The 19353-nt window shown below is 43.1% G+C and overlaps 1 pseudogene; it reads left to right on the top strand.

Annotated features, from left to right (window-relative positions):
• Positions 1-5253: 5253 nt before the first annotated feature.
• LOC142889626 (uncharacterized) lies at positions 5254-17888 on the top strand (annotated as a pseudogene).
• The last annotated feature ends 1465 nt before the right edge of the window (positions 17889-19353 follow it).

The following is a 19353-nucleotide window of genomic DNA, read 5'->3' as shown; positions in this document are numbered from 1 at the left end:
TGAAAGGAGATCCGGCACACAATGACACCATTCGGTGCCCAGTGTTGAAAAAAGAACGGAGATATGATGAAGCCCATTGATTAACTCTGTCTGCGGAGATATGTACATATTTTTCCGAGTTTATACTTTGTTTCGAAGTGTTTCCATCTATAGTCAATGAAGAATGCTGAGATCGATTGCAGAATGGATTAAATTCCAATCTGCAAAGTTAATTTCGATCAATATGCATATGTATATGGAGGTGTTCCGAGGGAGGAGCGAGGCTCGCGCTAATGTGCGATCAATTCCACGATGATTGGGATGTTCAAAGGAAATGGATTTGTGCGTTCGCAACGTTTTGAACATCCAGATTTTTTTGGTCTAAAGTAGTTTTCTGGATTTGAACGTACGGCAGGTTTTAGGATGAAATCCACGTTCGTCTTTGTACATGAGGCCCCAGGTCCTTATATGGTAAAATCAAAAATTGTAAAACTCCAAATCCAGTGACCACTCTGGGTCACAAACTTTATGAGGGTCGCAACGCCAGTTACTTCAGATGTCCACTCTCTGGTGACCCAGGGTCATTGTTTAATGAGGCTTAATGAGTTACATAGTCTTTGCTCACAAGGTTTTAAACACCCCAGGGCACTTGTCATGATCAGCAAATAATTATCAAAGTACTAAAGATTCCAACAACCTGTACACTTTGTAATGTAATCCTGGTTGGCAATAACAGACGTCAAACGTTTCCTGTAGGTCTTTACCAGAGGGTAGGTCTTCATGTACAAAAGGTACGTATGCACAAAAACCTGTTGTACACCTGTTTCCACGTTCACATTCGGATGTACAGAAAGTGACTTGACAAATTCATGCTAACAGAGATGTAGAAAATAAAGCTAACGACAGCATTCTGGGCACTATGGAGAACGAGGTGAAGCGAGCAGTTTGCTGTTCTCCAGGGCGGTTGTTTTAGAACTCTGGTCCAAGCCGTAGCCCTCTAGAGCCTAATACGACAAGGCGCCACCGTGCCAACAGCTGCTGACCACATTCAATGTCAACCAGGTAGATCAGCTTCCCAGTCAATGCAGTTGATCAGGCCGACATTAAAGCGAAAATTGCCGCGAGAGACTGATTTCCAAACGGAAATCAGAGCTATCAACTGCACAGATATTGTCAACCTTTCGCATTTCATTCCGTCAATGTAGATCATCAGTGGTGCACAAATGTAGCTGATTATTATTGTGGTGAGGGGTGGTTCAGGCACGATTGAGTGAAACCAGTCTCCGACTGGCATGGTGCTCGATGGTTGGCTCCTTGGTGACTAAAAATTGAATTAATATTGTCACAACTCAGCTCTCAAAAAGCCATGACCAGAGGGAACACGCGGATAGGCATAACAAGTAACAATGATTGATCTTAATAAACAACACAAATAGCACAATGGGATGAGCAACATGGTTTTGTCAGTAGCAGCTGTTGGCTGCAAATGTTAATGAGTGTGTGTAAGAGTTGAAGTGTGTGAACTGAAAATAAGTAGGCCTAAGCCAAAACGAGAGGAACATGTTTTTTTTTATTATTGTTTTGTTTTTTTCGTACTAGAATAAAGCGTAATCGGACATCCACGACAATAAGAAAAGATAAGATAAGATTTCCCATAGTGGGGAAATTTCCATCATTACAGCAGCAAAGGTGGATAGCAACACATAATAAAAAGCATTGCAAACAAGTATGTGTAAATCAAAAATAGAATTAAATAGCAGAAAAATTAAATTAAATTAAATATGAACATATCTACAAATAAAGTGTATGTGCAGAGTGTGTAGTCTACTGGGAGCGCTGCTTGTTGTGGAGTCTGACAGCTGCAAGAAGAAAGGACCTCCGATAGCGCTCTTTCACACACTTTGGGTGAAGCAGTCTGTCACTGAAGAAGCTCTGCAGTGGAGTCAGAGTGTTCTGCATGGGGTGAGAGTCGTTGTCAATCATGGATGACAGCTTAGCCATCATCCTCCTCTCACCTACTACCTCCACTGAGTCCAGAGTATGTCCCAGGACAGAGCTTGCCTTCCTGATCAGTCTCTCAAGTCTCTTCCTATCCGCTGTCGAGATGCTGCTGCCCCAGCAGACCACCCCAACAATATCTTCTATATAGAATATGGCAGTGGCGTTCTTATTGTCAGTGTGTGGCCAGGGAGTAGGTATTCGGAACGGGGAGAAGAAAAGAAAAGCGAAGAGAGACTTACATAATGAGACAAAAGAAAGTCTCCCGAAAGCTAAGACCAGAAAATAAGACAACGCGTATGTGGCGCTTGACTTCACTGTGACTACAGTAGGAGACGAGGAAAGACGTGTCCTACCGAGTAAACGCGGACTGTGTTCACTCTGTCTATAAACGTCGGCAGCGGCCAGCATGAAGCCAAATAAAGTAAGGCGCCACTTACAGACAGTACACCACAATCACGCAGATAAGCCGCTTGAGTTTTTTCACTCAAAAACTTAGTGAATGTTGTCAACAATCATCCCGCTTTTGAATGCATCATATAAGGTAGTGCGTTTCATATATTGTGCTCCACTTTCAATCTTTTCTGTAAGACATTGTTAATAAACAATGTTAATAGTTATTTGTTGTAAGTTGATCTGTATTTCTTCTTCTAATTCTAATAAGGAACAAATGTTATGCAGAAGTGTACTTATAACAATTTTATAAACAAATCATACTATTTATAGTTGCAGTGAAGTGCAAAATGTTTTCTTCTTCCTAGGCGGGGCATAACAGAAAATAATTGAGAAGCACTGGCCTAAAGCATCAAGACAAGCAACAGCTGCCACAGTCTGAGGAAATGGGTGGGACAAAATTTTGATTAGCTACCAGTAATTCATTCATTCATCTTCTATACCCGCATATTCCTATTCAGGGTCACGCGGGTCTGCTGGAGCCTCTCCCAGCTGTCTTAGGGCGAAGGCAGGGTGACACCCTGGACAAGTCGCCAGTTCATCGCAGGGCCACATAGAGACAGACAACCATTCACACTCACATGCACACCTATGGACAATTTAGAATGTTCAATTGACCTCACATGCATGTTTTTGGACTGTGGGAAGAAGCCGGAGAACCCGGAACCCACGCAGACAGAGGGAGAACATGCAAACTCCACACAGAAAGGTCCCAGGTCCGGGACCTTCGAACCCACAGCCTTTTTGCTGTGAGGCGGCAGCGCTAACCACTGCGCCACTGTGTCGCCCCACTACCAGTAATCATAACTCAAATTATGTTACTTTTTTTCTCTCTCTCTTGATAAACGTTAGAGAATACTTAAATTATTTTGTTTCTGTTGTGCATGCTAACCAGAAGTAGGTGTGTGTTACTTTGATGCTCACTATTAGTCCACTACGCCCTCCCCTTCTGCAACCCGGGTACCAAGGAAGCAATTTAAGAGGAGCAAAGCATAAGGCATCAAAAAACTTCAAATGTTAGTGGTAAGGGGCTCACGCCATCACGTTGTTTGGTGCCCTTAAATTGCTGAATGTCCAGCCAGGAAGACTGTAGCAGCAATGGTCACCGGATCAATCTCTGATTAGGACACTGCAGAGAATTAAGGAAGGTTGTGAAGGATTGTGGTCAGTGTAGAACACTACTGGTACAACACTGGAACCCACATAAACATCAAAGTGTTTCAAAGCCAACACTAGAGCTAAGGCTTCCTTTTCCATGATGGAATAGTTTAACTGGTAACAGTTGAACCTTTTGGAGAAGAAGCTCACAGGCTTTTCCACACCAAATTCTTCCTTCTGCAGGAGAACAGCTCCTGCCCCCATGTGACTGGCGTCCACCTGCAGTGGACCGTAGTCATGGGTACGGTATAACATGCAACAGCTTGAATTTTTTCTGCAACTGCTCACATGATACACTGCCCCACCACCCGACCTAAGTGCCTCACTGTCACCTTTGCAAGCTCACACTTTGCCAGGTTTACAGTGAGTTGCGGCAAGCGTCTGAACAGAGACTGTATGCGCTCAAGGTGTTGAGCCCACGTGTCAGAAAACACAACAATGTCGTCGAGGTACACAGTGCATCCATCCAAATTCCCCAAGACTGTTGTCATAAATCTTTGGAACGTTTGCAGTCCCAATCAATACAGTCTTCCATTCTTGGAAGTGAGAAAGAGTAAGGTTTAGTCAGGGCGTTAACCTTCAGGTAGTCTGTGCAAAATCTAGGGGTATTATCAGATTTTGGGACCATCAGACACCATGAAACCCAACTTGAAGTTAAGGGTTCAGCATTACCGTTTTACAGCATGTAATTAATCTCGGCATCCACATACTGTACCTGCGCTTTTCTGGATTGACCCAATCAAATCGCTGTCTGACAGGTTGTCATGTACAATTAAGTGTGTTTGAGTGGGTGTGTCACTAAACAAACATGGAAACGATAAGATTAATCTTTCCAATTCTGACCGTTAAGACTCAGGCAAATGACCCAAGAGACCCTCCAAGTTGCGCAATGCCGTGTAGTACACATGGATCCAAATCTGGCAATCCAACCTCCACTTCAGCTGCCACAACCTTAGGAGTGGTTGACACTCTACCCACGGAACAGACTGGGTGTCCCCCTCCCATAGAGGACTGTTCAACAACACCTGGTTCGGACGTGACCTGATGAAAATAAGGCTTTAACAGGTCAACATGACAGAGCTGAGTTTTCTTTCTGCAGTCTGGAGTAGAAATTATATAATTCAGCTCAGATAACCGTTTGGGTACCTCATATGGTCCCGAAAAATTTACCTGGAAAGGAGATGTAACAAGAAGCAACAGTGCTAATATGCAGTCCCCCACAGTGAAAACTCTACGTGCAGCGTGTTGAATGAAAATGCTTTTCATTTTTCGCTGTGAAGCCAACCGCGTGGGTCCGTGTACCTTCCGTTCATTCTATATTTTTTTTTATTTTGAAACGCAAGTTGGAAAACAAAAAATGGGGCATTTTTCTTTTATTCAATCTATGAAGCAGGTTTTACAAAACAACACACAAACCGTTTTTCATTCAAATACAGCCATGAAATTGGATTTTGTGTTGTTTTTCCATGATGATGTTTTATATTCCAAGATGAACACAAAGAATTCAATCTACATTAAACCAAAACGCAACAATGCAGGGATTTTTTTTTTCATCGGTTTTATTACCAGGTGAACCGGAAGTAGAAAACCAAGCAATTTTCGCAGTTAACACAACTTTAGCAGATACAACAGATTAGGCTGCCAAGAGCTTGAAGTCTGGGCAAGATGGTGTCCCACGAACCCTACAGGACTTTAATAAGAGACATGATAGCTCAAAATCTCTCGTATGCAGACATTTCTATGAATTTATTAGAATTAGGTGTGCAGCAAGGATGTTCTGGAATGAGTGTCAGGAGATTTTGTGCACATCACAACATTTCCAGGAGGGGACATGTATCCGTTTTACATTTTATACTCCATATAGACTAGGCTTACATGTTAAGATTTATGATGATTTATCAGACAGGATCAACATATGGCCGAAAGATGATGACTGGATACCTGTCTGCAATGAGAGTGGTTGCTGGTGAACGCCAGGTGGGGAAGATTTTGAGAACAACTCATTGTCCCTATCACGAAATGTGCAAACATGTAAGTGTCTTTTGAAAGCCTTGAATTTTGTGGTATTTGGTATAATCTATTCTACTCACTATTTTCTTTCTTTGTCTTTGTCTTTTATTTCGGTTGTTCTCTGTTGCCCAGGGGAATTCCCTGTTGTCCACTTTAGTCTTTTATTTTGGTAGTTTTCTGTTGCCCACCTTTATCACAGAATTTTCCTCAGGCTACTTAAGGACTCAAACACTTCTTCTCTTTGTCAGAACTTCGCCGCCCATGTACAGATTTCCCACTTCCTTGTGACTCCTTGATTCCGGTGTTCTATTTGTACCTACAGTATCTTCTGGTCACTACTGTAGTTGTTGCCCTGCCCCTTGTTAAGTAAACTCTTTTAATTACCTGTGTCCGCTTCTGGGTCGCAACTCGGGTCCCCACGTAACAGTAAGGTTGTTGCCCACGCAACCATGCCTGTCAAAAATAATCTCACAATCTATGAGGATGTTTACAGGTTAGTTGAGTGCTCCTTTACCTTTTTTCTTGCTTCAAAATCCCCTTTCTCTGATTTTTGAGTCCAGGTAGCATAGGGCAAAACTCTCACTACAGTGGAAAATTTAGCAATGTTAACACAACAGGGACATAGCCTGAAGATTCACTTAGTTCCACATTTGAGAACTATACCGTAATTTCCGGACTATAAAGCGCACTTGAATATAAGCCGTACCAGCTAAATTTAGGGGGGAAAACAAATGTGTACATAAACAAGCCGCAGGTGTTTCGTCAGGACACGGATCGGTTCGGCGGCTGCGAGCCTGCGAGTCTGGACTCGCACCACAGATCCTGTTTGTGGGGTCCCGCTGGTCACCTCGGGTAATTGGTATGGAGTCGGAGCAAAAGTCAAGGCAGCGACGCACAGGAGCTCACAAAGACAGAGCGCATAAAGACAAGAGAACATACAGACGAGGCGCCGAAGTTCTGACAAAGAGAAGAAGTGTTTGAGTCCTTAAGTAGCCTGAGGAAGTAGCCTGAGGAAAATTCTGTGATAAAGGTGGGCAACAGAAAACTACCAAAATAAAAGACTAAAGTGGACCACAGGGAACTCTGACACTTACTGTTGAACGAGAGCGCAAACGCGCCGTGCTCAGAAACATTATTTGATTGACTTGTTCTGTGTTCACCCTTTTCTTGTGATATAGAAATGATCACTATTTCTCTATTTCCTTCTTTGACAGCCAGATCGACTGCCTTTAACTTAAAAGCTGCATCATATGCAATTCTTCGTTTGTTTTCCATAATGAGGGTTTGTGCATGAAAACTTCCTTTGCGCAAACTGTCTTGCTCTCTTTCTGTATTTGGTTCCACTGTTGCTTTCGTTGTTCGCGCGAACTGCCTGTCTCACTCTTTCCCGAGCCCACCCAAAAATCCATAGTGGAGAAGGTCCCCTAGTGGCCGTTAGCTGTAAAAAAAAAACATAGATTAGCCGCATCGTTGTATAAGCCGCAGGGTTCAAAGCACGGGAAAAAAGTAGCGGCTTATAGTCCGGAAATTACGCTACATCACATTTATAGTCATCTGTGCTCAATATGCTAATTAATAGGGTTTCGCGAATAATTGTTCACAGGTAGATTGCTATATTATTGGTCAATCTTACATTGTAGACTTAAACATGTTCATAGTCATGTTTCACTGTTTTATAGATCAGCAGTTCTTGAATACAGGCTGTGGGACTAGGTCAGGGTGGACCATGGTCGGGAATTTCTCTTGTCTCTCTACATGCAGGAGATGCTCTCTAACCACAGACACAACTTGCAAAGGCAACCATATCTCCAAACTCAGTCAACAAAGGTGTGGCAACGGTCTCCTTAAAGGTGACCTATTATACTAATTTTCGGGCTTTTGTATTTGGTATCTGGCCCCTCCAGAGCAACAACACACGATTTTCCGCACTGAAAGCTTTTTAGATTTGCGTATCTCGTGGCTCGTTTCCTCGTATTTACTGCATCCCGCGAAAACGCTCTGTTTCACTTCACTCCACCCCCAGCCTTGCCGGTGTACGCCCCCGCCCAGCCCACTCCACTGTGATTGGTCACATTCTTCGTCGCTGCGCTGCTGAGCCTCACTTCCTCAGTTAGGAGTGAAGAATAAACGGCAAACTTTATGAAACAGGCACAATTTAAACACTTACCGTCGTGAAGGCTTCACCCTTTAGCAGTTGTTTAGCGGCTAATCCAGCTTCGTACGGACCCAGCGTGGGCTGAGTTACGACCGCAAGGCGGATCGAAGGTCCCTGGACGCTTTTTGTGCCTTCCCTGTCCCTGGAAATATATTTTACTTTGTGTACTGACCGTGTTTTTGTTTTGTATTTTTGCGAGACATTTTAATAGGGCTTAGAATGATTTTGTTTCATACTGTTGACTTGTATCAAAACACTGTCCGAGCAGAGAAAATATGTACGCTGAAACGATCACTTGAGTCATAGAGTCGTTTATTATTAGACAAGAATATCTGCACAACTTACGTCCACACCAAGCACAAAGCAGGAAGAGCTCTATACAACCCATGTTACCATGCTGGCAGCGTGAACATCGCTATAAGGAGTGAAACTTGCGAGCTGCCAGCGAACACAACACACATGACAAGCAGAGCACGGAGTTAGCGGTGGTGGCTAACAGTTCATCAAAGTTGCTTGAGGTCACAATACACTCACAGTCCTCATACATGTTTTCAAATATTGCCGTGGCTGACTATTCTGTCGTCGTCCACCGGCCGAGTCGAGCCCGTCTCACAACCGTTGCCGACCGGACCGGTGTTGCTTTGGACATGTTCCTCAGATGTTATGTGATGACCAACTGAATAAACTCCAGCAATGATTGTTGTTGTTACACTTGTTTTACACTTTTTAAAACGGAATATATCACTTTACCAGGGGCATATTGATTTTTCAGAATTAAATTGAGTGCTATTATATAGAGGTCTCCGCACTATGCTAACATGTTGGCAAAGTTACGTGGCGGGAGGGGGGGGGTATGACTGCCTTCACGCGGGCCGGACAGAGACACGCAGCGGGCCGGATGTGGCCCGCGGGCCGTAGTTTGGGGACCCCTGATATAGAGTATATTATCCACCTTTTATGTTAAAAAAAAAAAAACAACATGTTTTTACTGTCTACAGAATCATATGGTGGCGCAAATGTGGGTAGAGATAAACAACCGGGTAAATTAACCCTTGAAGGAAGCTCTTATGCAGTTGCAGGATCAGGAAGTCCTCAACATGGATGACAACATCACCAGCTACTGTACATCTAACCTTACGGTCGAGCTTTGCAAGATTGGCAGAACAAGAGCTGTACTTGCATGGAATGCACACAGAATCCCTGGTGAATTACGTGAAAATAAGAAAGATGTAACACAATACAGCAGAGGTGGGCAAACTACGGCCCACGGGCCACATCCGGCCCATTGGTCTTCTTAATCCGGCTTGCCGAACATTGACAGAATTGCGCCAATCATATAATTATGCCAGCATCCATTTGAACTTGTTCTGTAATGCCTTGCATACCACTAGATGCCGCATTTGCCTTTTTTACAAGCACCACGGTCATCGGAGCTGATCGCTGCCACTCTCCCGTCTCAGCAGCGTCTCTCTGCACCCCAGGACTGTCAACCCGTAGCATCTTTATTTTTGACGGAGCCGTTTCTAAATCCCGTCAAGCTCAACAGAGCAGATCGCACCAGACAGGAAATCCCAGACAAAATGAACATAATATATTTCTGCAGGTCAAATATAGCCGATCATAATTTAAAATAAACATTACGTCATAACCAGCGACATCAGGTCAACAGACAATTGATTGAAGGGGGACTGACTCGCAAACATATCCATGGTGGTTAGATGCTGCAGTTTTTGCACGTCGTAGAATCAAAGTAAGCTGCTTGTTGTTTTATTTTGTGATCTCGTGATTTCGCGTGGATATGGCTGGCTCGCAGAAATAAAAACAAGAATAAGAGCTGACGAATTTGTTAATTATGTTCTATATGTATGCATTGGGTGCTCAATTTTTAAAAGTCAATGTGGCCCCTGAGCGGAAAAACTTTGCCCACCCCTGCGATACAGTCTTCCAAGACGATGTACCCAGTGAAAGGTGATGTTCTTGACAGTCTCTGTAGGAAGTTTTAGGTGCTTTGTGAGGAAGTCTATTACTGTCTTCTCCAGGTCTTCTTCCACCTGTTCCACCAGCACTTTATTTTCTGCGGCTAAAGAGACAACATTTTGCACCAAGCATTGTTTACATAAATGCACTGTCAGGCTGTGGCTAGAGGCAGGACTCAGACGCAGAGGATGAAGACAAATCGTATTTTATTTATCACACACGCAACTGATCTCGGATCAGAGTGACAAAACAATCCGTCTGTGGAGACTAAACTATCGGGGAAAAATAAGAGGGAGAACAAAAAAATCGCTGCAGAGGAGAAAGAGGGCTAAATCTACATAACGGAAAATCACTCTTTAGGAGGAAAAAGGGCCACAGTACATAAAATCAAAACAAAACCTAGTCTAATAAAAGGTTACAAAATCAAAATCACTCAAACATAGGAAAAAGCAAAATGGCTAAGCTACAACTGAAATTCTACTCGACAAGAAAGAAGGGAAACAGGAATATAAACTCACGGTCAATATCTAAGGTTAATAACAAAATTTATCACAAACAAAAAAATCACTCGAGCACGAGGAACAATCGTCTTACTGTGCAATCTTTGAGCTGTGACTGTGAAGGGATTCAGGGGGAGACGTGACAGAATAAAGCCCCTTCTCCACTGGCCAAAAGACGTAGTGTAGTCCCGCTATTAATCAGCATTTGGTGGGAGTGGAGAAGGCTCACTGAGCCGCGCTGAAACGCGTCAAACGAGCGGCTCGTGCACAAAACAGACCAGACGGCAAAACAATCGCTACATGGCGCGAACCAGCCACGGACGTGCGTGCCGCTTCAAGTCTGGCGTGAACGACACCATCGTTCCGCGGCTATTCGCGGAACGATTCTACAACCAAAAGTGTCCCACAACAAAGAACACTGGCCACCGCCGGACTCCTGAATTGTGTCGCACTTCATCTACACGATCTCAGCGCGATGACGTCAGCAGACACGCAGCAGTGAAAGCGGAGGGGTTGCAGCTTGCCGGCGGGAGTGACCTCCGCAGCCAACTCGTGCTGTGCAGCGATCATTTCAGAGTCTGGTCAATTTTCTGTGGGAGCCACAAGCGAAAAAGCCAGACGACAATGAGCAGTTTTCGAGCGCTGATGGAACATAATGGAACACCTTTGCTTCGGTACGTGATGTACGCCGTGACTGGCGCGATATTATAACTTAGTGCATGTAACACTCAACGTCATCCTGTGTGGCTGGTAAAAGATGTGATGTGGGTCTCCCTTTCCCACTGCAAGTCGATCAGAGGGGAGCCGATCGGAGCCGATTTCAACCCGGGTTGCTTGACGGGTTGTTTGATGCGTTTCGGCACAGGTCGGTGAGCCTTTCGCACTGCCACCAAATGCCAATTCATAGCGGGTCTACATTAGGTTTTTTGGTCAGTGGGAAAGGGGCTGTTGTTTCCACACACTGCACACTTCTACCATCACATCTGGACGCTTTGCTGGTTGTAACTGAGCTCTGCAGGGTCAAAGGTCACCCAGCGAGAGTTCAGTCGGAACGTATCAATAGACTTAAAAAAAGGTTTGAATAACTTTTATTGTGAGTACAAATGGATTCAAAGTCTTTGAGTAGCTAAGAGCCCACAGGAAGAGAGTCATGGGAGGTGGAGAGCTCAGGGTTGAGGTCAAGGTCAAGATCAAGAGTGAAATCTCCTGAGAGTGAAGTCTTCCTGACTGAACTTTGATTTCTCCTCCTCGTGAAGTTTTATTTGACTCATTTTTGTCCCTGAGAGTCTTTGACTCTTGTTGCTCAACCTGCCAGAATAATGAGGGCGAGGAGAGCAGGTTTAAAGAAAGAGAAGGTGGGGGAAGAAGGTGGGAGGAGGGTGACAGAGGGTGAAGGGCGTGGGGGGAGGTGGGAGGCAGGCTGTCTGCTCAGTGATGTCATGAATTATTAATATTCCAACCCTGCAGGTGGCGCCAGAAGGAGCTGCATCCACTTAAGGCTGCTAATGAGGAGGATTTAAATCAGCTGTCAGAGAGAGGGAGTGCAAGAGAGAGAGTAGAGAGGGCGAGCAAGAAAGAGAGTCATGTGACATCACATCCTGGATCAGCAGCTTGAAATTCGTTGTCTCCGCAGGTTTTTTTTTTGAAGGACGAAGTTTTTAATTTGGCCTATTTGGTTTCAAGTTCACTGCAAACCTCAACTCTTGTAACACATACATAAATTATATGATTATTATATGTGTGTGTGTATATACTTTATATATATGTATATATATATATAAATATATATACATATATATACACTTGCATACATATATACATGCATACATATACATATATATATATATGTATATATATATATACATATATATATGTATATATATATATATATATATATATATATATATATATATATATATATATATATATATATATATATATATTAGAGCTGTCAGTCGATTAAAAAAATTAATCCGATTAATTGCATGTTTTTCCATAGTTAACTCACGATTAATCGCAAATTAATTGCATATTTTTTTATCTGCTCTAAATCTACCGTAAACTGATATTTTTCCATTTTTTTTTAATAATCGTATCAACATGGGAGTAGGCAAATACTTGCTTTCTGCAAATGCAGCATGTTTATCCGTGTTGGAGCAATGACAAGTACTACTAACAAAACAAAAGATGCACAGGGTAAGAAAAATAATTATAAACTCAAGCCCAACAAAGATAACAGATGGGAATAACTGTAACATTACATAGTAATGATTACTAGTACTACTAAAATTTGTATATTTTACTTTTCAACTCGAGCTTGAACTATTCATCCCCTTTTTTCAGCAGCCATTAACACAAAAGGATGACCCTTACGCCCGGTTCACACTGGACGCGGAAGCGCCGCGAAGCGCCGAGCGCTTCAGTTCGGCGCCCATGTTAATCAATGTAGTGGTTCACACCAGACGCAAACGGGCGTAGATGTGTGTGTGTAAATAGAAACATGCACTCAGGTGTCCATCTCAAGACCTCTTTCATAATGATCACTGACCGGCATCTCTAGGATCAAACAGACGTATTTTGATCATGTCTTCCTCTGTGTGTGCGTGTGTGTGTGTGTATTTGTTTAATCTCTCTCGCACTCTGATACAATGTACTGACAAATATAACATATTCGAATTTGTCATTCGGTTTTTATTTTGAAATTTGTTTATTTTGAAAATTCAGCGGATTTTCTAGTTTTTTTTTGAGCGACTTCCGGCTGCAAGCGTGTGACTGTGTGCTGTGAGTCAATTCATTTCCCGTTTCCACAAACTACGGGGTGGCCAAAGTTTCAAAAAGCGCTGTGTGCGTTAATTGCACGATAAAAAAATTGTCCGCGTTAATAATGCGTTAACTTTGACACCCTTAATATTTATATATGTACAGTATATACACACACACATACACACACACATATAATCATATAATTTAGGTATGTAACTGTTGATGAAAAGAAGAATCTCTTGAATCAGTGAAAAGCAGAAAATCTGCCCGTTTCTGCAGGTTTTTTTTAGATTTATCTATTTATTTACAATATTTAACGATGTAAACAAGTCAACACTGTTACTGCTGCTACTACTATTACTGGTGCTGCTGCTGCTGCTGCTGCTGTTACCCTTAATTCACACGTTTAGCGTAAAGCAGATGCTCTGCTTCGCTCCAGTACCCTTTAAGAGAACAATAGTAGAACAACAACTATTTGCCTTTCAGATCCTGCGTATTACTGTGCATGTGTTCCGGTTTTCCTGAGTTTTCTAGCTGAACAAGTCAAACTGCTTCGATGAGTCATTTATTTTTTCTTATTTAAGGTTTCAAAAGATTAATTGTTGATTTGTTTCAAGTAAAAGTGCCACGTTCAATTTTCAAAGTAAAATACAGCACTTTAAAAAATAAAACAAGTATATTTTATTAGAAAATCACGCAGATCCACAGTGTTCTCACATCATCGACTTCCCGTCTGAATGATTCTACCTTCTGCGATTGACGCAGTAGGTCAAACAATAAACGTCAGCGTTCTCTTCCAGGGCGTCCTGTTTTTAAGCGTCTGGGACACTTCTGATACACGGCCGCTCTGGTGTGAGCCTGCTCATTGACTTTAATTGCCGCGTTTTACTGCGTCTACGCGTATGCTCTGCTTACGTTTCTTGTGTGAATTAGGGGTTACTGTTGCTGCTGCTGCTTCTGCTGCCTTTCGCAAGGGCGTAAAACCCATTGTTTTTGGAATGTTTCTTCTTATTATTCTCCGTCATCTTACGTGTCTTTTGACCGAATTTTAACCCCTTTATGCCGTTCTGTTTTGACGAAAAATGTTTTTTTGATGCAATAATGAAAAAAATAGGTGCTACATAGCACCACTTACAGGTAAAAAACCAATACCCGCACTAAAAAAAATTCTCATGGGCAGTACGAATGTCAGGTGTTGGTGGACTCAAATGCACAACCACTGATGCAGTTTAAGATGTTTATTGAAGCGGGGAGGTCGGGCAGTCCAGAGTCGAGAACCAGTGCAAGCGGTGGGAGAGGCAGGCGAGATCGGCGCCGGGGACGAGCGGAGGTCGATAACAGCGAAAGGATCCAGACGGGGCAGACGAGGGACGTAGTCAGAGCCGAGCAGGGTCGTTACTGGGGAATCGGTCCGAGGACGAGGCAGAGGCAGGGTCGAAGACGGACTGTTGTCAACAGGGTAACGAAGGAGCACAACAAGGAGACAGGCCCTGGATTACTGGTGCAATGCAAAACAGATAATCTGGCAACGGGGGAACGTGGGAGACTTGTTAATAAAGGCAGTGCAGATCGAAGGCGAAGATTGTTGGCTATCAAGATCACAGGCGCAGACTGTTAGCTTGGAGACCGTGACACTACCTATTTTATTCTCTCAGGCAATGTTGTCTCCAACAGAAAAGGCAAAAATTGAGCTTGTTTGCAGGTATGTGCAAAAGAAAATCCACTAAGACCGCAGTAGCGCCCTTTCGGAACGTCACACACTTATGAGACCCACAACGACAAGAACCAACTCGTTTGTGTTGTCCACCCCTACATCTCACACACTCAAATTTTCTAATATTCTAACTTCGACAAACAGGAAGTGAGCTATTTCCACTTTTTTAAACCCTCAATGTCTCACAGAAGTGGGAATACTCAGTCTTTCCTTGCTGCTTATGAAAACACTGTACTTGTGACTGCTTTTAAAAAAAAAAAAAAAAAAAAAAACATTTTCAGTATCCCCAGAACCTCAGCACGCCAACAGTATGTTTTTTTTCTATTTTTGAGACTGAAACGCTTTCTGAGGCTGCAGCTGGGGCATGTGAAGTTAAGCGCCACTCACGCACTCATACTGACACTTGACACCTCTGCGGCAGGAGGAGAGAAAGGACGGGGACTTTTGAAATTTTTGCTGGGCTAGCCACCTGAGAGAAAATAAAGGTCACTTAAAAATAATAATCATCACAGGAAATAACAGTGATCATGTTTGCTGATAAACAATAATAAAAAAAAAAACGTTTCATCATTTCAAAAAATAGTGCTATATATTTTTTAGGAGCTCTGTTCTGTAAAAACTTAAACTAAGTAAAAATATGAAGAAAAGAGGTCTTTTTTTTTCTTTCTTTTTTTGTTTTGTGGGGGAGGCGGTTGCGACGAGCACGCTCAGCCCCATCAACCTGCAGGTGCCTGCAGGTTTAATTGTTACTGTTGCTATTGCTGCTACTGTTACTGTTATTGCTACTGCTGTTGCTGATGTGCATGTAGGTTGACTGGCTGCCAGGGATGGGAGCTAATGAAGAGTCGTAGAGTTGTGCAACCAGCTGTGCAATGAAAACCTCGACAATCTTATCCACACACACACTTGACACTAAACAATACCTCAACATATGATCAGACTTGAACTCTAAAGTACAAAGAATACAAAAAACAGAAATATAAATGTTGCACAAAGAATGAAAATATTGAAAATATAATGCACAGAAAAATATGTTCTGGACTGCAAAAAGAATAAATGCCCCCTTATAATTAAAAGTCGTATGTATTTGTATCTACATATTGTACATGTGTTTATTGTCTTGTGACTTCCTGTTTTATTTTAAAATCTTCCTCTGTCCTTTTGAAATGCACAATTTAATCTGTTTTCCTGTTTCAGTGGAATCATAGAAGACAGGCAGTGTGTGTTTTTCTTTTCTCATTCCTTTGTTTTTACAGTCTCAGAGATTTCGATTCAGCAAAAACACTTCATTCATCAAAACCGCCAAAGTCGGATTTCTCCAAGGGAGGAATGTCAAGTTTACCCAATAAAAATTGAAGCAGCAACAGCAGCAGTAGCAGTAGCAGTAACAGCAGCAGTAGCAGTAGCAGTAATAGCAGCAGTTAGCAGCAGCAACAGCAGCAGCGGTCGGGCTGGATGTGAGTCAAGGGGTCGTCAATAAAAAGCGTCCAACTCCCTCAAGACTTTGTGTTTCCTGTAAAATGTCTTATTTCTCTGTGGTGAGGAACCCTGGTGGTCCTGGTAGCCCTCGGGGCTCTGGTGGTCATGGTAGCTCTGGTAACAATAATAATAATAATAATAATAAACTTTATTTGTACAGCGCTAAATCACAACCAATGGCGTCTCAAAACGCTTTATACAATCAGAGAGAACCATCCGGGCCCTCGGAGCAAGCAAGATGCGACAGTGGCTGGGAAAAACTCTCCTGTGGGAAGAAACCTAGGGCAGAACCAGACTCCAGAGGGCCATCATCTGCCTATGAGTAGTTGGGGTGAAGTAGAAAGATAGAGGAGAGACAGAGAAAGAGAGAAAGGAGCAGAGTGAGCCAGGGTGGCAGACAGGACAGAGTGAAAAACAGATACACCAACCAGGCATTCACAAAATGGATATAGACACAAAGAATAGGAAATAATTCAAGGCTGCTGTCCGCGTAGGCTGTAATTGTCCATGCTATGGAAGGCAAGAGCCTATCTCGATGAACAATCTGCCAATAGGACAAGTCCAGGTCCTAGGCGTGGTGGTGGGACAAAGCGATGACAGCAAGACCCCCAGGACAGCACAATCCAGCTCCTGGCGCAGTGGTCATCACCTGCCGGGGACACAGAGACTGCGGCAGTATCATGCATATCGAGCATACTATACAAAGCATAATGAGAGTTAGTTTGGACAGAGTAGATGGAGTCCATCCATTGATTGAGTGAGGAAAGTGATAGAAGCTCCGCCTGCACAGAGCAACGATCCCTGTAACCGGAGCGAAAGATCTCCCTCCTCGGCGTAAGCCTCCACTGTCAGCAGCTGTCAGTAGCTGAACTGACAGTGGATGGAATCTAACTATAAGCTTTAAGAAAAAGGAAAGTCTTAAGTCTACTCCTAAATAAACTAACTGTGTCTGCCCCCCTCACCGAGGCTGGAAGATGATTCCAAAATAAAGGTGCCAGGAAACTGAAACACCTACCTCCTGACCTAACTCTAGAAATTATTGGGATAACTAAAAGACCTGAATCCTCAGAGCGAAGGGCTCTAGGAGGATGATAAAGTTCAATTAGTTCCCTAATATAAGAAGGAGCCTGAGAATGAAGAGCTTTGTAAGTTAAAACTAGAATCTTAAATTCAATTCTAAATTTGACTGGCAGCCAATGCAAGGAAGCTAAGATTGGAGTAATATGCTGCCTCCTTCTAGTTCTAGGTAGCTTTGGTGGTCTTGGTGGCCCTGGTTTTGGTGGTTCAATTGACCATGGTGGTTCTAGTTGTGGTAGTTCTTGTAGCCCTGGTGGCTCTGGTTACACTGGTGTTCCTGGTGGCCCTGGTGGTTCTAGTCGTGGTAGTTCTGGTCGCCCTGGTGGTCCTAATTACTCCGGTGTTCCTGGTTGCCCTGGTGGTTATGGTCGCTCTGTTGGTCCTGGTGGCCCTGGTTTTGGTGTCCCTAGTGACCCTGGTGGTTCTAGTTGTGGTAGTTCTGGTAGCCCTGGTGACCCTGGTCATCGTAGCTCTGGTGGTCCTGGTGGTTCTGGTGGTCCTGATCCTAGTTGTCCTCCAACTTCACACACCTGACCACAGACAGTCACTTCTGGTTTCCTGCAGATCTAGTTGTCATCTTGTCCTTCCTGCTTTCTGTCACTTGGTCTCCACCTACACCCAGTGAGACAGAAGACGACTCCACTGGACCTTGACAGACAAGGGTCAAGGAGTAGCGTCAAGGGTCAGCAGTCAAGGGTTAAGGGTTTGGGTCAAGGGTGAGGGTCACAAGGCTCCGGCTCACAAATTCAAACTGTCCTTCCTGGAGGTCATGTGACCAGCTCCCTCCTCCTGTCTTTTTTTTTTTACAACAGGTTCTCGTCACTGAACAGGTTCGCCGACGCACCTTTACTGTGCAAACCCTCTCCTCCCCCACTTTCTCCGCCTGTTTCTCCAAACACAGGTGTAAGATTTTCCACAAAGTCGAATCGAGTGTTAACAGGCGGCTCTTTGAGTCTGTTTGCAGGGTTTCAGAGGTTCATTGGCTGCCTATTGACACAGCTGCAGTGACCATGCCCCCTCAGGTTCCAACCCTTATCAATGCTATATGTTGAAAGGTTGGACAGAAAGGGAAAAAGAAGAAAAAGAAGAAGAGGAAGAAGAATGGTGATAAAAAGCTGCTGAGCCCAGTTGAGCCTAGAGGATTGAGAGCTTCTGCAGGCACAAAATCAGGGATTTCTGTGTACACAGATACACAGAGACTGACAGACACACACACACACACACACACACAGCACAGCTGCTGCGGTCAAAGTCTGTTTGGTGGCAACGAAGAAGCGATGTACAGTGAGCAGTTCCACCTGCAGGGGGCCTCACAGAGCGAGGTCTAGTGAGAGAAAGATATAGATATACAACATAGACTTCTCTCTGTTGGCGCCCAAAGCTGCTTCGTCTGTGGATCTTGTTTTGTTTTGTTCAATAATACGGAGCCCTGAACATGACCAGGAGGAAAATAAATAAATTCCACAATATAGAAGTAAAATGCACAAAAAAATACTACTTTCTTCCCACAAAATATCAATTTGTTTCCACAAAATACTATTTTTTCCTCCACAACATACTAAATTGTTCCCATAAAATATTAATTTGTTCTCATGAAATACTAGATAGTTCCCACAAAATGCTAATGCTTTGTGGTAACAATTTGGTATTTTTGTTCTGTCGGGGGTTCTGGACCATAATGACAAGAACAGCAATAACAGCAACAAGTTGTTTACTGACCCGCAGCTGCCGAACTGAGGATTCACTGCTTTGAACCGGTTCAACTGACACACCTGAACTGAACTCAATGTAAAGTGCTTTGAATGCCTAGAAATGTGCTATGTAAATCCATTATTTTATTATTATTCAATATTTTACTTGTTTTATTTTAATGTGTATCTTTCTATAGTTAATTGATTTGTATATGTAGTATTTCATAGTAGTTTATATTAGTGTATATAGTATAGTTTCGCCATTTGGGATCAATAACTCAGCGTTTTTCAACATTTCTTGACACATTTTTACGGATAAAAAAATCCCATGTCACACCACCAAGCAAAAATATTATAAAATATTGAAAGATCCCAAATGGCGAAACTATACTATATACA

Source organism: Nelusetta ayraudi, unplaced genomic scaffold, assembly GCF_046127955.1.
Source record: "Nelusetta ayraudi isolate G7.1 ecotype Tasmania unplaced genomic scaffold, CSIRO-AGI_Nayr_v1 ptg000023l, whole genome shotgun sequence".
Taxonomy (NCBI): domain Eukaryota; kingdom Metazoa; phylum Chordata; class Actinopteri; order Tetraodontiformes; family Monacanthidae; genus Nelusetta; species Nelusetta ayraudi.
This window is presented reverse-complemented; position numbering and strand designations above follow the sequence as displayed.